Here is a 21,441-nt window from a genome sequence, read left to right on the forward strand (position 1 = left end):
AAGTTCGATTACATAAGTAAATTCTATCGCCAAGTTGAGTAATGAAACAGAGTGTTATGTTGTAGTTTTGGTTACATAAACACATGTTTTCACCAAGGATTGAGTGATGAAAAAGATTGTTTAGTTGTAGTTTTGATTACATAAACACATGTTTTCACCGAGAATTGAGTGATGAAACATAGTGTTTAGTTGTAGTTTTGATTACATAAACACATGTTTCCACCAAGGATTGGTTGATGAGACAGAATGTTAAGTTGAATTCTAGTTGCATAAACACATGTTTTCGCCAAATTGTTTAACGAAACAGAGTGTTAAACTTGTAGTTTGTTGTGATTTTGTTGAATACACAATGAATTATTTATGGTATGATTGCACAAACAATGGGTTGATTTCACAAACAGTGGCCTTAATTGTACAAACAGTGAATGAGAGAATGGATTCAATTTGACATATAAATGAGTTTGATAACCATAGGAAAGTTATTAGAAAAATGAAAATCGAAAGGAGAAAGCTATGGTATGATTTTTTTTTTATATAATTTTTTTTTTAAAATCCAAACAGGGTTTCGATTTTCCATTTCTTTTCTTATAAACAGAGAATACAATGAATGATATGCACTTCATTTATATGGATAGAGCAGAGTTTTGGTTAAAGAAGAACATAACCAAGAATGGTTTTTTTTTGTATCAGAGTATAAGCATGATGTTAGTTTTTGTTTTTCATTTACAAAAGGGTAATGTTTTGAAAATAATAGTGATTTATTGTTGTAGTGAAGACAAAGATTAAAAACAAGCCTGACTTTATTATTTCCAAAGAGTATTAGGAGAAAGGTAATCCCTGCTATGAATGAATGATTGTTATTTTCATTTTAAAAAATGAGGTTAATGACAATAGAAGGGTATATCAATTGGTTTTCAGAAAACATGACCACCAAAATAGAACCAAAATTTCAGATTGAACAGTGGAAGAAGGAAACAATAGAAAAATTATATCAAGCAGGGCTTATAAGTTTTCTTCAAAGGTTTAATGGTCACAGTGAGAGTATAACCAGGGAGTTTGTGAACACCTATACCTAGGATAAAATAATGGTAGAAAACTTAATCATTCCATTGACTCCAGAATACATCTCCCAAGCATTAAATCTTCCATTGACTGGAGAAAACTATGATAAAGGCCTACACTTCAAGGAAAAAGCATGGACTTTCTTCTTAGAGAAAAACAGGAAGGGAGCCTTGACAGAACTAAGACCATACTTAGGGAGTGGTTCAATGAACCATGGGGAGAGCTAGTTTTGATTATTCAAAAATTCTTCACATGTGATAGAGGTCATAGTGTGGCACGCTTGTATCATGTCAGGATGCTCCAACACATTAAGGGAGAATTCAAAATAAAATTTCCATATTTCTTCTCTCGAAATCTCATCAAGATGATAGAGTCAGTGAGAACTGAGAAAAAACCAAGAGAATCTCAAGTTTATCATGAGGGACTAATAAAAATTCTTGTAGAGCATCAAGTAAAAACTCAGGGTATAATTTGGAAAGAGTTTTTAGTCCAAAACTAGTATGAAGAACAGATAATAGAAGAAAAATACAAAATAGATCAGGAAACCAGGGGCATCACGAATTCACCACTTTATCCAAGAACCAGGTCTAAGAAGTAAAACAACACTGTTATGGTTGAAAACGAAACATCTTTCATATCCACTCCTAGGAGACATAGGAGAAAGAGACCAATAGAAACAAGCAACAAGGACCAAGAAGTACAGATTGTAGAAACATTTTCTATAGAGAAATAGGTAGAAGACATAATTGAGAGATTAGAGAAAGAAGCTTTAGAAAAAGACTCATATTTTGATAATGTGGAAGCCACATCATTTGCAAAAGATATACATGAACTAGAAAAAGAGTTGCACTTGAGCAAAATCAAAGAATTGACAGATCAACTAGAAATAAACAAGATCCTGGAAAAGCACTTGAAGAAAGAAAATAAAACATGCAAGAAAAATAATGTAAAGTTAGTAAGGGAGAATGAAAAATTAAGTGAGGAGGTAAGCAAACTAAAGAGAAATAATGATATACTTTGCAAACAGGCACTCAAGTGGCTTAAAGAGAAAAACATGTGGAAAAACAAATATGAGAAACAGAAGGTCAAAGCTACTGTTTACAAGGAAGAACACAGTATGGAGATAGATTATCTATTAGAGGCAGCACAACAGGAAGCATCAGGGTCAAGCATAGGATCCACAACAAAGGTCAGGAGATCCAAGAGGAAGAAGCAAGCATGAGGACATGCTTGTGAATTAGCAAGGGGGAGATGTTAGCCCTCATTTTTGGTCTAGTTTTGCTTAAGAAAACATACTTAATTCTTATATTTTCCATCCAGATTCCATCACATCCACCTCATTTTGATATATTTTATGCATATTCAGGTATTTAATTTTAATTTTGCAATTTCTAAAAGTTTTTATGAAAATTGAATTTCAAGTGCAATTTTTGGACAGAATCAAAAATTCCTGCAATAGCTATATGGATGTCATATTTGTAGGACACCAGGGCACGAGTTGGATACATTTATGGAAAACTTAGGAACTATGACTGTTGGTTCGGTCAAAGCAAGCTAAATCAAGCCCGGTCAAAGCTAGTCAACCATGACCAGTCACTCAGAAAATCCCTAGAAAATAGGGTAGTTTTATAATTTCATAGGATTTTCCATATTTTTAGTGATAGGTTGGATGAATTCGACTTGGATAGTGTATATGGATAGATATAGTTGTTAGAGATACTTTAGATCAGTTTGTTTCATGATCTTCTATTTAAGCCAAAACTTTGAAGGCTTATGCATGTAGAATTTGTATACTTTATGTGGAGACATTTGAATATTTGAAGTTAATTTTAAGAACCTATTCTACTTCCATTTTGTTGTTCAATGGTGTGGATGATTGACTGAAGTTGCAGTAGTTGATAACCTCTTACAGTGTGCAAGGAAAGGGTGGAGGGCCCCCACTTCAAGCTAAGTACACTTCATTATTAGACTAGCTTGATTTTCATGAACTACTTGTTTCAGATTTGTTTACTTGTTTTGCTTTAGATTTTCTTACTTGAATTTATGTGTGATTATTTATGTTTGTTGATGAATCTTAGTTTATTTATCATTTTGATATGAAGGGACAATACAGTGTTCAAGTTGAACCCTCCTTCTATTGAATTAATGGATAAAAATTAGAGTTCATCTTTCTTGTTTTCAAGCAATTTTATGCAATTCCAGCTTTCTAGCAATAGCATAATGATGAATGAATTTGTGATGAGGAATATCAAAGATCTCCTAAGTTAGGAGCCTCTTTCATTGTTTATTTATGCATCTTAAGCTGTTGTCAATTACTGGTTTTTTATTTCTATTCATAAAGTAATATTGTAGAAGAAAGACAGAAATGGATCTCTTAAGTTAAGAGCCACTTCATCTTACATATATTGCAGAAGTGAATTAGAAATTATTTGATTAGATTTATATTTGTAATATGAACTTCCTTAGTTCTTCATATTTTATCTTCTAAGCTTGACTACATCTGATATCCATACATTGCGGACATGCCTCCAAGTTTTATAAACCTGGATTGATAATGAAATATTTGTGTTAATTTGTGTTAATAAATTATCCCAACAAGGCTCAATGCACCTTAGCTCATAAGAAGTATCATCTCCATATGCATCAACATAATAAATCAAAAGAGACTTTTTTGGAGGCTTAATATCTTGAGGAAAACTCTTCACAATATCATTAAATCTCTTACTAAATTCTTCCACTGTCCCATTCTCATTCTTTTTAATATGGCTAATAGCATGGAGAAAATTCCTTTCTTCTCTGTTGTCTCCATACTTCTCGTTAAAGGCATTAATGATAGACCTCAAAGAATTAAAAGTGTTAGTAAGAAACTTTGTGAACCAATCAAGAGCGTCCTCATCTAAAGAGAGGAAAAAAAGTCTCATCTTAACATCCTCATGGTTAGCATTATTACACCACTTTGTCACACGAAGGATGAAGTTCCTAACGTGAGTTTTGGCACTAATGGCATTTCTACCTTGGAATGAAGGAAACTTATCGATGGATTTATCCATATAGAATTCTAATAACCATTAATGTTAGCACAGTTACAAGGAGAAAACAAGTCATCCATGATCTCTTTCTCAACTTGACCTTGAAAAAGAAAATGGATATTAGAAATAGCCTCCTACCCAAGACTAGCAAGAAGTCTATGAGAAGTGACCCTGTTTAATCTCAATCATAAAAGCTTTTCAGGATAAAGAGTGGGGCTAACCAAGCTACTTGGATTACTCCTAGTAGAAACTCCTGCAGAAAATTAATCAAGTGGAGTCGCCACTTGAAAAATAATCTAACTCGAAAAGTCCAAATACAGAAACAAAATTTAGTCGTATTCTGGGCCAAAGAGGATGTAGTGATCTTCCCTATGACACTAACTTTAAAAAAACTATAAATAATGAAATTAATTTGTGATACAACCATAAGCAAATAAATATTTTCAATTTACTAAACATTACCAATGAAATCCATACCACGATCACATAATACAATGCATAATGCATAAGTGTTCATAATTTACAATACATTCCACATATAATATATTTTCACATTCTGGTAACTACATATACAACAAAATCATGTAATACAACCTCATGAATACAACTTGTACCATTCATCATGAAGTGGAGATTCGATCTTCATGGCCTTGCCACTACTTACACTCCTTTGCTCTCATCTGACTATAAGTGTGAATGTTGATGTGCTTTGACCAAATGTAGTAACCCATAAGTTGACCTCTTAGCCTACTCCTTGGGTACTCTTCTTGCTCGTGGAACCCCAAGAAGAAATGGATTGTACAATAGAGGAAGTGTGCTAATTGATAAAGGTGAGCACTCCTTGGCTTAAGAGTCTCCTCTCTAAAGAACTCTACCTCACCAAACTCACTGTAGCTTGTAGCCACTCAGATTGACATAATCTCATCCATCCAACAATAGGGTAAACAAAAAGTCCCTCTCCCATGCTTTTCCCCTTCTATTATAGAGGGTTTCATAGGTGACACTTGGAAATTCATGCATAGCTAATTATTTTTATTAATCAAAATTTTGATTATTCACCCACCCATGTGTCACCCTCTCACAAAGTCTCTCCAAAATTATTTACTTAAATTTTAATTCAAAAATAATATTTTTTCCTCGCCCCAATAAGACTCCCTAACTCTTCTCCTAGCTGTCTCTTAATCCCCATTTTCTACTCCTTAATTTATGTTCATTATTGACGCCAATTGACTTAGTTTCATATTTGTTCCCCTAACTACCTTCTAATTTAACTCAGCTTGCCTCTTAGATGGATACGCTTATGTTGGATCTTGCCACATGGAGGTTGTTTAAATTTCTCTAATTTAATTTTTTTAATATTTATTTTAATTCACCACCCTCTTTTCTTAACGAAGTTTAACTATTTTAGGATTAATCTTTATAATTAACTTTATGTCGCTCTTCTCCCCTTTACCTATTAAATTATTTATGTACATTATCTACCTAATATTTTCCAACATGGGTAAGGTAGAGTTCTCAAGTTACGATAATTTCATTTCTTCCTATTTTCCCCTTACCCAAATTTTTGTTGGAAATAATACTGAGAGGGGGGGAGGGGGGGGGGTGAATCAGTATTATCAAACTCTTTTCAATTTATACAAATATTTGCAGTTTTGACTAAAGAAACTTGTATATACCTTCCAGAATTATAATTTAATATATTCTTCAGATGTGGATTATTAATCTGAGTGTGAGAACCATATAACAGTAAGCAAGAACAAGAAAAATAGAGCAACCAATCACACCAAAGAACACAAGATATAAGGTGGAAACCCAATGTGGGTGAAAACCACCTGCTGCAATATGTCTCTATCTTCTTTCAATTAGAAACTTCTTTTTACAATGCTTCTGTACTGGTGCAGTCTTATACCAGCACGCAGGCTTCAACTTGCAGAAGGCTACAACCTTCTCTTTTCTCTCAAGGACCACGTTTCATGAATTTTCAGACTGGATCCATGAATATCAATCAAACATCAAATAGATCTGCAATTAATCAACTTCCTTGTGCAACTACGGAATCAACAACTTCTCAGAACATAGTACTAGTAACTAGACACCAATTCAAAACCCAAAACACAGCAGTAACAAAAAGAAGCAGTTAAAACAGATTTCAAGAAAAGTCCGCAACTTCACCAATATAAACCTGCGCACATCCACGGCTTCTTTGTGTCTAATCTGCGGGTCTTCGTGCCCACACTATGTCAGTCCTGCGAGCTTCGCACCTACGGTGCGTAAAACCTATGAACCTCTGCACCTTTTCCTTGATAGACCTGCGAATCTCCGCACTTTCTCCTTGTCTTCCATGCGGTTCTCTGCACCTGCACTGTGTCACACCTACGGTCCTGCGGGTATAGATAGTTTTTCAGACTTCAAGTATACCCCAGACTATCAGATTTACAGATCTGATCATGCGCCAAGGGGATCTCGACCCATCAGTAGATCCGCCTTATAATTCTCAGGTTTCTCCTTGATTTAGATCCAGCTATCACTCACCAACCGATCACCAGAATTTCAGATCTTGCTCTCCTTAAGATATTCAACACATAAGTGTCTAGCCAATTGATCTCCTTTCCCTTTTATAGACAAGGCCTTACTTAAACCATGGTCCAAAACCATATAGATCCAATACTAGGGACCCAAAACCTGGGTTCAATATTTTAGATGCAATAACACGGACCAAAACCATAGGATCAAAAACGTCAGATTAAATACCATGGATCAACCATAAAATTTCCCACGTGTGCGCGTTGCTCTGCATGAAAGTGTGTGAACTTGACGCCCGCAACTTTTGTTCGGATAACCTGCTGGTATGTCCGCACCTCCTATTCGGAGCACCTGCTGGTTCGCGGCTTTTGTTAGGCGCACCTGCGAGTTTCTCATTTTCTATTATTTTGAGAGCCTGAACTGTGATTTGTCACCAGAGTGAGTTGCCATCAAGGACAACACTTGTGCCATAGCGTCAAACCTGAGTCATAATGCCAACATTTTTATCCTTGATTTAATTTCCTTGGTTCTAACCTCATTTACCACCTAATGTGAATTAGTAGGATTTTCATATCTTGATTATATTTAGTAGTTTTTTTGTATGCCAAGGGTGCCAAGTCAGTCATGCCCTTCAATAAATTTCTTTTGAAGTTTCAAGGGTGCCATGTCTAACAATTTATTCTTGATGCCAAGAGTGCCAAGTTGGTCTTGCCCTTAAGGAACTTCCCTTGAAGTTCCAAGGGTGCCATGTTTCTTTCCCTTCAAGCATCCTGTGACTGTGAGGGGAAAATATAGGTGCAATGACAAAGACCGCTATCATCACTCATGTTTCCCTCTATAGTGAGATTAATGGTGTTGGGGATCAAGGAATCCACCTTGATGTGCCAGCCACAGTAAAATCCTCATGAGTAACCCAATTTGGCACTTGCCCCCATGACATCATGATCTCCAAGGCGAAGGTGTTTCTACCCTGCTAGCCCAAGTATTGGTGGGAGTGATAGTGGGTGAAATCAGGGACTTTATCCACCCCTCCCATGCAGTTCCATCTATTTGTACAACTCCATCACCCTTGTGTGAGTAATTTGGCCAAAAAACTAACCCGTTCTTGCAACCACTAACATGTTATTAGAATTTGTAGTAAGATTCAAACTAAACTTTAAAATTTCAAAGAAAAAATATTCAATTCCATCAAACCAAATGTCATCGACTCATCACATGCGAGTGCATATGGTGGTTTCCTATGATACTCGATAATCATCAGTAAAAATGTTTCACAGTGTTATTCATTGACATAATAACATATGTTAAATCATCAATATGACATATTCATCAACATCGTTGATCATCATGATCCATAAATAATGTAAGTAGCTAATATAATGAACACATCCATGACAACTATCATCATCATAAGTTAGTTAATTAGTTCTTAGTTTACTCTCAATTTAGTTAATACAAGCAATTACATTTAATCACAAAATAAATAAATATAATAATATTAACTAATTAATTAATTAACTTATTATATTTCCCTTTCCCTATCTCTTGGTCCCGTCCTATTACCTAGTCTAATGTAGTCGTTTCCTGGTCAAATGTAGCCGTTGGATGATTTGATCTCTCTATTTATCCTCCAACCATGATTTGGTTCTTCAACTTGTCCTAACTATGAACCACACTTGTTGGTTTGAAATGCATCGACAAATGAATTATGGTGTGATTTTCGCCAAAAAATCTTCTCAAAAGATTTATATGGATCACATAAGCCTAAATTCAACAACTATAATCATCATAACATCAGTGGAAAACATATCCATCAAAGCTATCATCATCATAACATTAGTAGAAATCATACATATCCATCAAAGCTATATTCATCATAACACCGACTAGGAAATAAACATATCCATCACATCCACTAATAGTAGAGTCAAGTGTCCAGATCCTCAACCTGAGGTGCTCAAAGAATAATGTGTCGCCTTAAATATAAATCAATGTTAATGGCATATCAAGGTTAGTCAACTAAAGCGGGGCACTACATACACCCCGTCTTAATAATAGACTTCGTCCTGAACTCCTTAGAATAGGTAAGGAAAATGGTGACGCATCTCCTCGATGTCCTCCCAAGTGGCTGAAATTGGACTATAATTGTCCCACTATAGTTCGTTGGTCCAATATGTGAATCGGTTCGACCATCACTATGCCCTCATTTGAAACTTGCAAATGAACCAAGTCAATAACATGCGAAGGATCAGGAATATAATGATACAAAATAGAAACATGGAACACATCATGCATTCATGCTAGTGATGGAGGTAAAACTATCTTATATTCCACCAACCCTTTGCTTTCTAAGCTTTTAAAAGGTCTCACAAATTGTGGAGACAATTTTGCTCCCTTTCCAAATCTTATTGAGCTCTTTTAGGGCCTTACTCTCAAAAACACCCTATCTCCCACTTCATAACTTTGATCTATCTGATGAGCATAAACATAGCTCCTTTGTCAATCTTATGCTTCTTTTAGCCTCCCCCTAATCACAGGCATTTGTTCTTCCATCTCTTGCACCACTTCTGGTCCTATTGATACTCGGTCCTCTAGACAGTCCCAACTAAGAGGTGTTCTACAAGGTATCCCATACAAGAACTCAAATGGTGCCATGATGGAAATCTAATAACTGCCATTGTAAGAAAATTATACTAGTGGTAAAAAAAAAATCCCATCATTTTTGTTGGTCCATCACATACATTCATAGCATGTCCTCGCGGATTTGATTATTCCCCTTTGTTTAACCATCTATCTCAAGGTGATAAGTGGTTTTGAAGTTCAATTGGGTTCCCAATGCATCTTGGAAACTCATCCAAAACCTTCTTGTAAGTACTTCTCCCCTATCTGATATGATCTTCCTTAGCACTCCAAGTAATCTCACAATCTCATCAATAAAAACCCTGGCTATCTCTGATGCCTTATATGTAGTCTTAATTGGTATAAAATGGGAACTCTTGGTCAACATGTATACCACTACAAATATGGTATCGTGTCTTCTTGTGGTCATTGGTAGTCCCACAATGAAATCCATTGACATAACTTCCCATTTAGATTCTAATACCTCATGGGGTTGCAGTAACCCTATTGGAAGTTGTATTCATCTTTTACTCGCTGACATTCTAAGCATCTCGCTACAAAGTTTACAATCATTAGAGAAATTTTATAGTCTAAAATGGGCCTCCTAAGGAATGTTATAAAATATAGTGGAAATAATAAAATAATATTAGACTGCATCATCAAATTTTAGAGGGAAAAAAGAAAAAAACTAATTTTTCAACTCATATTTTCAACTTATCTCCCTACATTTTTACTCAAATTTCAAGTAGGAGCACTTGTTGGATGCGGAATTTAATTCCCCATCCAAGGAGTACCCATGTTTCATACTTTCGATGGACCTTTCTGAATGAAAAATGATAAATACATGAAATATGTGATTGCAATCACATCTTTCATGTGTTTCTAATTTTTCGTGTAGCAAAGTCCATCGCAAGTATGCAACATGGGTACTCCTTGGATAGGGAATTAAATTTTGCATCCAACAAGTGCTGCCACTTAAAATTTTAGTAAAATGGTAGGGAGATAAATTGAAAATACAAGTTTAAAAGGTAGTTTTTTTATTATTTTTTAATCCTTTTACTTTTTTACTCTAAAAATGGTGAATCATCTCCCATGGTTGACATCATCATCTTGAATCCTATTGGTTTTTATAAAGTTAATTTTGGTTGTAAATTTTTTTCTAAGACCCATTTTAGACCTGAAAAATTCTCTAATGGTCCTTCTTCATCCCTTTCCAAAAGAAGAGTGGTTTCATGTCTGCACCCATCTTCTAACATTCGGGTGTGCCATGTATATTGCTCGATGTGCTTAGCTCAAGATTAATTAATGTATATCTTCATTTGGTGGCACATATATTGTCCCCTAAAATTGTAGTAGTCCATCACTATCAAGGAAGTATCCTTCATACTTTGGGATCATCATTTTTTCTTCCCTCAAACTCTTGCTAACCTCCTAGTACTAGGTGTCCTCAAATTGTAAGTCAAGCAACTTCTCCCTCAAGTTCATCTTTAAGGTAATCACCAAAAATATCCGAGGTATCCTACTTAAAGCATCAACCACCCTATTTACCATTCTCTTTATGTAAGTAATATCAAAATCATATTCATTGATTATCTCAAACCACCAGCTTTGTCTTGCTTTTAAGTGGTCTTGAGTGAATATGTGTTGTAGCCCACAATGGTCAGTCCTAAGTTCAAACTTCCTTCCTAGAAGGTAGTGTCTCCAAATTTTTAGGGCGTAAACAATTGTTTCCATTTCTATATTATGGGTTGCGTAGTTCTCTTTTTGGGTTATAAGTTCTCTTGATGCATATGTTATTACTCTTCCTTCTTACATCAATACTGATCCAGGAGAATCTTGTCAGTCCACCATGAGCGGAGTCTTCTGTGGTTCGACATCGAAGTGATCGTCAAATGATCATGGTCGATGAGGTCTTGATCTTTATCAACTTCGCCAATTTCGTCGTCAGCATTCAGTGTCTGATATCTTTAGCTTCGATAGTGATGTTATGGTTGTCTGGTAATGTCAATGGTTGATATGGTTTTCATTATATTCGAAGGATATGGGTTTGTACCTGGTTGTCGACATGTGTTTTGTCATCATTTCTGCCAGGGTTTGGTTTTCGACGTCTTCATTGTTAGTTCCGCCAGGGTTGGTTATCGAAAAGGATTTAGGTATCGTCATGTGGTGTTATGTCACATAGTGAAAATTGTTGAAAATGGGTTGTTTTAAATCTAAACATCTAAAACCTAATACACCTAACACATTGACCTTAACCTAAGTCATAAAACCTAATACATCATGTATTAAAATATCATAACCCTAACCCATACCTAAAACCTAATGCAAACATTAAATCCTAAGTCTAAAGACCTCTCGAACCATAAAAAATTACAAAACATATGTAACATTATAAACCATATTAAAACAAAACAACACATAAACCGAAGTCCCTAACCGCAGGAGTTAACCGCATCGGGACCACAACAACAAGGCATGTGAGTAGACAAAGTATAACCATCGGGTCTTCAGAACCACAAAGTTAACGTAGCTAACCGTAACCGCGTTGGGAGATAAACTCAACATGTGAACACAGTTCCAATGACTAGACAGTTAGGGGTATATCTGCGTCGTTTGGTGGCAGTTGCGGTCAGGTAGGAAACCGCGACATGTGAGCGCCGAGTTAGCCAACTGTCAACCGCCATGGCCAACAGTGATCAAAACTGTCGACATTCAAACTGTGAGCTCAGTCACCTCCTCACATGAGCTGTTAGCACCTTCACGCAGTTAACCTAACTGCCAGTGGATTAATTTATCTAAAGTCTAAAAGTGGGTTTTCATTGCAGTTTTGGTGCTATTTTAATGCAACCATTTTGTAACCATTACCTAAGGTGTCTCTAGGTCATAAGACCAAACCAAATCAAATACATTCATGCCAATCTTGGCTTGTGATGCTTTGAATTACCTGCAGCCTTATAAGAACATTATTTTTCTCATGTAAAATGGATCAGAGTGGTTTTAGAGGTTTGTATGCAGATTCTGGAGGATATAGGCTGATTTTTTTTAAGTGTAACGGGAGCATCGGGAGTCAGAATTGGGAACCGTGATAGGCATTGGAAAGCTAATTCAAAGAGATTTCTTGTGACAATGACCAAAATTTCCGTATGTGCACAATCAGCCTAGTTAATTTTCCGTGTAATTGACCACCTCAGATTCAATCCTCATAAAGCGGATGCCCATCTTGAAAGCGGACCCAAAGACGTAGTCCATCAGGGACAAATTCCGTAATCAATATTGTTGTCTGGTATCTTTATGTTTTTGATGATTTTCAATTCTGTTTACATCTTACTTATGTTTCAATTCTATCGTCAATTCATTCCTTTTCGATTAGTTCTCACGGTTAAATCACTTTAAGTTAACATTCGATTCACTGATGGAATTAATCAATTCTACTTCAGTTTAACATATGATCATTTCAGATCAAATACACAACCTAACCCTTCCTTGGAGGCATCAATGAAAACCAAAAATTCTTGTTCCATATCTTGTACCTTCAAAATTTGCATCATTGTTAATAATACCTTTAAGCTTTGGAATACCTCTTCACATTTTTCAGTCCAAATGGAATTCTTGTTCTTTCTTTGGAGCTTCGTAATGGGCCTTGTTATCTTTGAAAATCCTTCGACAAATTTATGATAAGACCCTGCCATTCCCATCATACTTCATATTTCATGAAAATTTTTAGTGTTTTCCATTCCATGATGGCCTTGATCTTCACTAGGTCCACTATGATAGTCTCCCTATTGATATTTCCCAAGATAATGTATCTTGGATTGGTAAAAGGAACACTTTGACAACTTCCCATACAATTAGTTCTCTCTAAGATATTTTAGAACTAGCCTCAAGTGTTTGTGATGCTCTTATGGTATTTGAGTAGATAAAAATGTCATCGATAAAGACTTGTAAAAACTTGTCTAAGTAATCCTGAAATATTCCATTCATTAAACTCGTGAAAACACCTAAGGAATTTGTCAATCCAAAGGGTAAACCTACAAATTCATAATACCCAAATCTTTTCTTAAAGGTAGTCTTCAGGATATCATCTTCCTTGATTCCCAACTGATGATATCCTAACCTCATATCGATCTTTGAAAACATAATTTCTCCCCTCATTTGATAAAACAAGTCATCTATCCTTTGTAGAGGATAATGATTTTTTATCGTTACCATCAATGCACAATCGCTAAGACCCATCCTTCTTCTTAACAAAAATTATAGGGGCTCCCCATGGAGATAAGTTGGGTCGTATGAATCCCAAGTCCAATTATTCATTTAATTGGATTTGTAATCCCATTAGCTTTGGATTTGACATATGAAAGGGTGCATTTGCGATAGGCTCATTTCCTGGTTTAAGGTCGATGGTGAAATCAATTTCCATTTTAGGTGGTTTCCTAGGTAGTTCTTCAGGAAATACATCCTTAAATTTAGCAATAATTACATGTTTATTTAGGTTTTTAGAATCACCCTTATCATTTAGAGCCACCATCATGAACATTTGAGATCCCTTTCATATATATTTCATCATCTGCATTAAGGAGATGAACCTTAGGTACACCCCTCAGTTCTTCCCCTCATGGATTTTCTTTGGTTGTCATCGTCTGTGAAGTGCAATATATTGTCTTTGTAGTGTAGAATTGCCTCATGTCATTCCAACCAGTCCATTCCTATGACCATATCAAAGACTCCTAAGATCGTAGAGTACAAATATACTTTAGTCTTACATACTCTAAGATCCACCTCACAATCCCTTACCATCCTTCCTAGATTTATTTTCATACCACATGCCATTTCTACATTTCTAAAATCATGTTGCGCAATTGCTTCATGTTAAATATTTGATAATGCGGTTAGAGAAATAAAATAATTAGTAGCTCCTAGATCTACTAAAATGAAAAATCTCATACCATCAATATTACCTCGTGTTTCCAACACAATGGACTGGTGTTCGACCTGATAATTGTTCACCACTGCATGGATGTGATGAGCTTTCCCCAGATCCCCCACCGTAGCTGCCATTTGAGTTTAGTTGGTATTACCTGTATTTTGAGGCAAATCCCTCTCATACTGTGGAACCCCACAAGTTCAACACCCCCTCTTAGGAGCTTGGCTCCTACTGTTAGCTGAACTGCGAGTTAGCCTGGAACTCTGCTCATAAGAGCTAGTCTCTTGGGATTGGTGTTGAGGTGGTGTGGCTTGGCATTGTCACATAGTACAATGTTGTTGTGGTTGACAAGTCTGCTGAGGTACCCTGTGAGGTTGTTGAGTTGGACACTTATATGGTGTTCTTTGATTCCCTATTAACAGTGTTTGATGATTGAGCAGCGGCCCCCTTCAAAAAAATTTGTGTTCCATATTGTTTCCACTGGACATTCTTGATCCTACATGCTTTATTGTCCTACTAGGTCTGATGTTCATGATCTCCTCCTCTGTGATGATCTCCCACTACACTGCGTCATGCAAGGTGTGAGGCATTAAGATCCTAACCTTGGTCTGGATGTTAAGGTTTAACCCATACAAAAATTTGTTCAATCTGGGCTTCTTTGTGTTTAAGTGAGGGGCATAGTGAAGTAGTTCCATGAAAAGAGCCTCAGAATCTAGCACTAAGTGACTCCCCTACTTTAGTGCATTGAATTTATTCAATTGTCTTTTAAGGAACTCCTCTGACATGTAGCATTCTCTAAAATTTTATTCAAATAATTCCCAAGTTACTTTTGAGATAAACATCCCCAACTGGGGTAATAATGTCTTCCACAAAAGTAGTATGTTTCTCTTTAGATAAAATATACCCATCTTGGCCTTCAGGTTTGAGGTGTAATATCTCAGGGTAAAGCACATACCCATGTTTTCTAACCATGCCTCTGCAGTTTGACCATCTGTGGACCCCAAAAAATCTGGAAATTTTAACTTTTACAAATCTCAACGTACATAATTTCTTGCGGTGTTTTGGGGTGCTTCATTTTGCATGACAAGTCTTACATGTGCCCATTCCAAATAGTTCATTAATGCCTCATACATATGCTTGAATGACCTCCTTAAGTTTAATACTTCTCTGGTAGGAATATGATCTTGTATTGCGATGTATTCCCCATCATCGGGTGGCATGACAAAAGTTGGTTGCTTTGGTGGCGCTATGTTGTGTCCTCTAGTAGCCCTACTCTTCCCGACTCCTCTTCTAGTCATGGCACCCTTTTGGAATCAGCATCTAGTTTCCTTCATTTAATAGGAAAGAGACAATAGCTTTATTTTTTACAAAAACACAAGTAAGAACCTAACATCCTATCTAAACTAGGAAACATTGCTCTCCACCATACATTAATTCCAACATGCAATCACACACAACTACTGATAACTATACTAAATTTATCAAGGAATTGATGAGAAATCATCAAGGGGTGTTGTACCCCAATTTTTCATTTATTCAAGAGCTTATAATGTGAAATGAGAAAAATCAATTGTCATATCTTAACTTACTTCCTAAAAAAACAAATATTCCTTTAAAAGAAACATATACTCTTAACATTAACTTTTATATAGGTAAGTGTTAGAGTTCCAATAAATATTTAAACTTGTAAGCTTACGTAGCGATCTTATTAGTTGTGTTGTCAGTTTTATCCTTGTCTATGGAATCATCAGTCGTATCTTATAGCTATAGTTAGAAGCTTCTATTGTTCCTATAAATTAGGCTCATGTATAGCTCATTTTCTCAAGCAATGAAGCGTGTTTCTCTTCATTCTTCATCTTGTTATCTCTTGGTAGAAGGATTGTTTATCTTTTCAATCTAAACCTTGGGTATTTTAATACTCTTTCATGGTATCAAATCTATACCGCGAGCTCCCTTATCATCTTTTCTGAGATCTATTTTAAGGTTTTTAAGATCTAGTTTTGGATCTAGATCTATTAGGGTTTGAAATTTATTGTTCATTCCTTGAAGTTGCTAGAAAAGAGTGTGGAAGTTGTTGAGGCTTTGTTCAACGAATCTACGAATTTACTGTAAGTTCTCAAAGGCTCCATTCATATTTGACAGAATTTTCCATAATTAATTTGCCCATTTTTTATTTTTCCCCTGATCTTTTTAAAAAAGAGAAAGGTCATTTAGAAACGAAGAAAAGAATTTATGAATGTGTTGTTTTAGCTTTCAAAAAAGGAGAAAGTTTTCCCACAAATTTTAAAGGAGGAGGAAAGCGTATGGGTAAAAGTTAAAAAAAAAAAGGTTTAAATTGCTCTGGGCTTCATTAAAATTATTCTTTGGATTTTGTTGGAAAAGAACACTTGGGAAAAAATTATTGACTTGGGAAAATATTATTTCCATTTCTTGGCATTTTTTTTTATTGGCGTAAAATGAAGTTTGGGCAAATTTTTTGGCATTTTGCAGTAGTTGTAAATTTTGAATTTTTATATTATGGTAGAGTTAAGGACAATAAAGTTAGTTACTACAGACAATTATCATACCTGGAAAGGAAAAATGCAACAATTGTTGCAATCAAACATTAAGTGAAAATCAACTGAATTTTACAAAACAAGTTGAAAACTTTGCCTACAAGAACAAACTGGTTGAAGCAATGGCGTTGATTGGGTTTCATGTTTCATAAAACCTATTATTTCATCTTGAAGAATGTGAGACTCCCAAAGAAAGTTGGGAAAAACTAGCTTCTGTATTTGGAGGTATCAATGAGTTCCATGCATTAGAATTGGAAACTAAATTATCAGCCCTAGTACCTGATGAGCATGCCTCTATTGAAGAGTATATGGCTCAATTAAGGTCTTTTTTGTCTCAATTAAAAGCATGTGGCAAGGAGAAAAAAGATGTTGAATGTATTTTCTTGATTTTGTCAAAATTAAAGGGTCCTTTTCAGGTTTTTGCATCTACCTTCTATGCATCAAGGGATGCCCTTGGTGACAAATTTTAAATGCCTAGCTTTGAGATATTTTGTGATTGTCTCCTAAGAGAACAATCTAAGCTCAAGCGACTAGATTTTCTATCTAGTTCTTCAAATCAAGCTTTGGTGGCTCATAACTCTAAAGGTAAGCACAAAGCTCGATTTCAACCAAAGAAAAAAATTTCACAAGCCCATGAGTCTCCCTCTAAGCCTAAGTAGAATACTAAGTCTTCTCCTCTAGTTTCTAAGAACGAAGAATCCTCCTCAAAGAAAAACAAAAAATAGGAAAAGAGACCAAAACATATGAAATTTCCACTTTTTGTTGAAAACTGGGACATAATTAAGCAAGATGTTGGATAAACTTGAATGCCTTAGAAGAGGCCATGAAGAAGCAAAATATTTCAGTAGGCAAGGGACATGCTCTATCAACCCAAGTTGTACATAAATGTATAGAAAATTGGATACTTGATTTAGGAGCTTCACACCATATGAATCCTTGTCAAGAATTCCTTCCCTCTACATCTCATAGCAACATTTCACAAGTTTCAGTTGGTGAATCTACACAACTTGAAGTCTTGGGATCAAGCACTGTACAAATGACACATGGGTGCATTAACAATGTGCTCCTAGTCCCTAAAATTTCTGCAAATTTATTGTCCATTTATCAGATCTGTCATTCTGGTAATGGGAAAATTGTAGAGTTTTCTCCAAATGAAGTAGTCATTAGAGAGCTACATGATCCTGCAGTTGTTGTTTCTATTGGAAAAGCTGATCATGCTTCTATATTATATAATTTTGTTTGCTTCGAGCCTTCCTCTACTTCTTCTTTTATAGCTCATGCTGATTCATTGAGTAAGCTTTGGCATGAAATATTTGGTCATCTCAATTATAGATATTTGCAGTAGATGTACACTCAAAATTTGGTTTCAGGTCTTCCTAAGGTTTCATGTATTGATGGAGTGTGTGTAGGTTGTGCCCTTGGCAAACAACACCAAGATCCCTTTCCTAAAGGAAAATCCTCAAGGGAAAAAGCACCTCTTGAGTTGGTGCATAGTGATCTAATGACATTTTCAACTCCTTCTTTTTCAGGGGCCAAATATGCATTAACTTTTATTGATGATTTTTCACGGTACTCTTGGGTGTATTTTCTCAAGTACAAAAGCGAAGTCTTTGCAACCTTCAAGAAATTTAAAGCTCTTGTTGAGAAACAATCTTCATGCTCCATTAAAAATCTACACACATATATAATATTGGGGGGTGGGGGATATGTCAGCAAGGCATTTCAATTTTTTTGCAAAGAACGTGGCATTCTTCATCAACATTTTGTTCCCTATGCCCCTCAGCAAAATGGTTTAGATAAATGAAAGAATAGAACACTTAAGGAGATGGATAATTTCCTGATTCATTCCAAGAACTTGGCACTTACTTTTTGGGTTGAAGTAGTTAATTGTGCTAATTGCATTCAAAATAGGATGCCTCATAAGGCATTTCAAAATATGACTCCAAAGGAAGCTTGGACACAAGAGAAGCCTGATGTATATTCTTTCAGGGTATTTGGTAGTCCTGCATGGGCATTAATTCTAGATGAAAAACACAAAGCCATGGAAAAGAAAAGTCAACAATCAATATTTGTTGGTTACTGTGAGGACATGAAAGATTATTGACTCTTTGATCATAACTCTAAGGAAGTTTTGATCCAAATTTAAACAATATTGCAACAAATTACATATATAACCATAAATACAGAGATGCAGTAGAAATAACACTTCATTTCATTAATATCAAATACTGAAATATGCTTACAAACAAAATGGAAATAAAACTAGGTCAGGTGATGGTAGTGTATCTCTGAGAAGAGATGTGGTGGCTACATGCCTCTAAATTGTATTACAATGCAGCTCAAGGCCCTATTTATTATTGAACAAGGGAAAACCCTAAACAGCCAAAACCCTAACCCGAGGAGAAGGAATGCCAAGAGTTTGTGGGCCTCGTTGGGGTTAGTTGGCCAACAAATTTCTCGCAGTCGTAACTTGGTCATATTATCTCCGTTTGGTGCATACGATACCTTGTTGGAAATATCTCTCTGAATACTATAGGATTTGCAGCAATCCTTTTTTGGTCCCATTGTGAACTTCAAACAATCATCGTTTAGAGGGTCAAAACTGCTCCAGAAGTTTAGGACCCGAAAAGATGATAAAAATAGTAAATACTACAATAAACAAGGAAACTAATGAAACCAACCAAAGAACTAGGTGGAATATGTAAGTGGCCGCAAATATTCACCTAGATCATTCCTCTCTCCTAGGTGAACCACTTGCCCTAGTGAAGTTGTTGGCCTGCTTTTACAACTCGAAATAGATGGATCCTTTGTTGGAAAGTGGTTCTTGATCTGCATGTCCATGATCTGATCAGTTTTGGCCTGTTCCATGCAGTTTGGGTTTAAATTTGTTGGCATGAGTTGTTCTGCAATGTCGGATGTGCCCAACAATGGTGGAAAGTATGGCCGAAGGCGGCTGACATGGAACATTGGGTGTAGACCAAGGAAGGGTGGAATGTTGAGCTCAAAGGCATTGTCCCCTACAACCTTGGTGATATTGTATGGCCCATATCAGAGTGGGTGAAGCTTGCAGTGGGGTCTAGCGTGGCGCTCCTTTTGAAAATGTAGCCAAACTTGTTTTCCCACCTAGAACTTGTGTGGCACATGATGCTGATCATAGTGCTGCTCGTATTTAGCATTGGCTCTGTCAAATATATCATGGACCTACTGGTGGATGTGTTGAAGGCACTCAATGAAGTTGTTAGTCTTGCTGGCTTCAAACTAGATGTGAGTTGAATTTGCCTGAGTGGCTGCAAATGGTATGCCCACATCAATGGGGCATAATGGATGAAATCCTAGCCCTACCTGAAAGGGGTTGTGACCTATTGAGGTGTGGAGGGCTCAGTTGTAGCTGTGCTAGATATAGGGGAGGATTTCATCCCATGTGCATGGATTCTTCGAGGTGTACGTGCGTAAAATTTGCATGGTCATCCTATTGACAACCTATGTTTTGCCATTAGTTTGAGTGTGTAAAGTTGTGGACTTACTAATTTTGGTATCCAACATCGACCAAAGACTTGACCAAAATGAACTTAGGAATCTTCTATTCCAATCTGAGACAATAGACTGTGGGATCCCAAAGTTTATCCACACTCACTCAAAGAAGAGCTTAGCAATGGCCTCTGCTGTGATACTCTTCTTACAGGTTGCCATAATGGTCATCTTAGAGAATCTGTCGACGACCACAAAAACATAGTCGTTATCGTGCTTAGTAGAAGGAAGGCCTGACATGTAATCCATGGATATGGATTCCCAAGGTCGACTAGGAGTAGGAAGAGGTGTATATAGGCCGTGATTCTTGAGGGTTGGTTTGGCAATGGTTCCGGCAATGCAGGATCAAATGTACTTCCCAATATCCCGACGAAGGTTCAGACAAGAAAACTAGTTCTGCAATATTGCCACTATTTTCTCTACTCCAAAATGTCTAGCGACCTGACTATAGTGCACCTCCTAAATCATCTTCGCATGCTCACTTGAAGGAACACAGATATGTCCCAGGTGGTATAACAGTGCATCCTAGAGGTGAAAATTTGGAACTAGCTTACCTTCTAGGAGTACCTAGTATGTGTTGACAAATTCTAGATCGCTCTTGTAAATATGAGGCCACCCCGAAGTCTCATGCCCATAAGAGTCGAGCACAGTGATTAGCGCCATGAATGGTGGTTGGCTAAGGTAGTCTACAAAATTATTGGTGCAACCCTTCTTGTACTTAATATTCAAATGGAAATGTTGCAGGTATGTGGACCATTTCTGATGGCGATTGTTCTGCAACTTCCCTTGTGTCTGTATGAACTACAGGGGTCGGTGGTTTGTGTGGATGACCATTTCCTTGCCCATAATGTAATGATTCCATTGATGGTAGGCCTACATAATGGAATACATTTCTTTGTAATAGGTGGGATACTTTCAGATTGTGTCTGAAAGTTTCTCACTGTGGTAAGCCATTAGATGCCCATGTTGAGTAAGAACTACACCAATAACATAGTTGGAGCCATTTGTCTCAATCTCAAATGGTTGTTGCAGGTCTGGTAATGTGAGCATCGATGCAGAGCAAAGGTGATGCTTCATCTCGGGAAAAGCTTTATTTTGGGTTTTAGACGATTTTTATTTTTCTTTCTCTCCGCCCTTGGTGACTTGACTTAAAGGCCAAGTGATATGAGATAACCCCAACACGAACCTGTAATAGAAATTGGAA

General features: G+C 36.4%; 1 pseudogene; it reads left to right on the top strand.

Annotated features, from left to right (window-relative positions):
* The window catches only part of LOC149159010 (uncharacterized), a 50,755-nt pseudogene extending 33,387 nt beyond the window's left edge, over positions 1 to 17,368 (top strand).
* Positions 17,369 to 21,441: the final 4,073 nt, after the last annotated feature.

This window comes from Pinus tabuliformis, chromosome 5_2 (assembly GCF_031772625.1).
Source record: "Pinus tabuliformis cultivar Carrire ecotype Pingquan chromosome 5_2, CPIR1, whole genome shotgun sequence".
Taxonomy (NCBI): Eukaryota; Viridiplantae; Streptophyta; class Pinopsida; order Pinales; family Pinaceae; genus Pinus; species Pinus tabuliformis.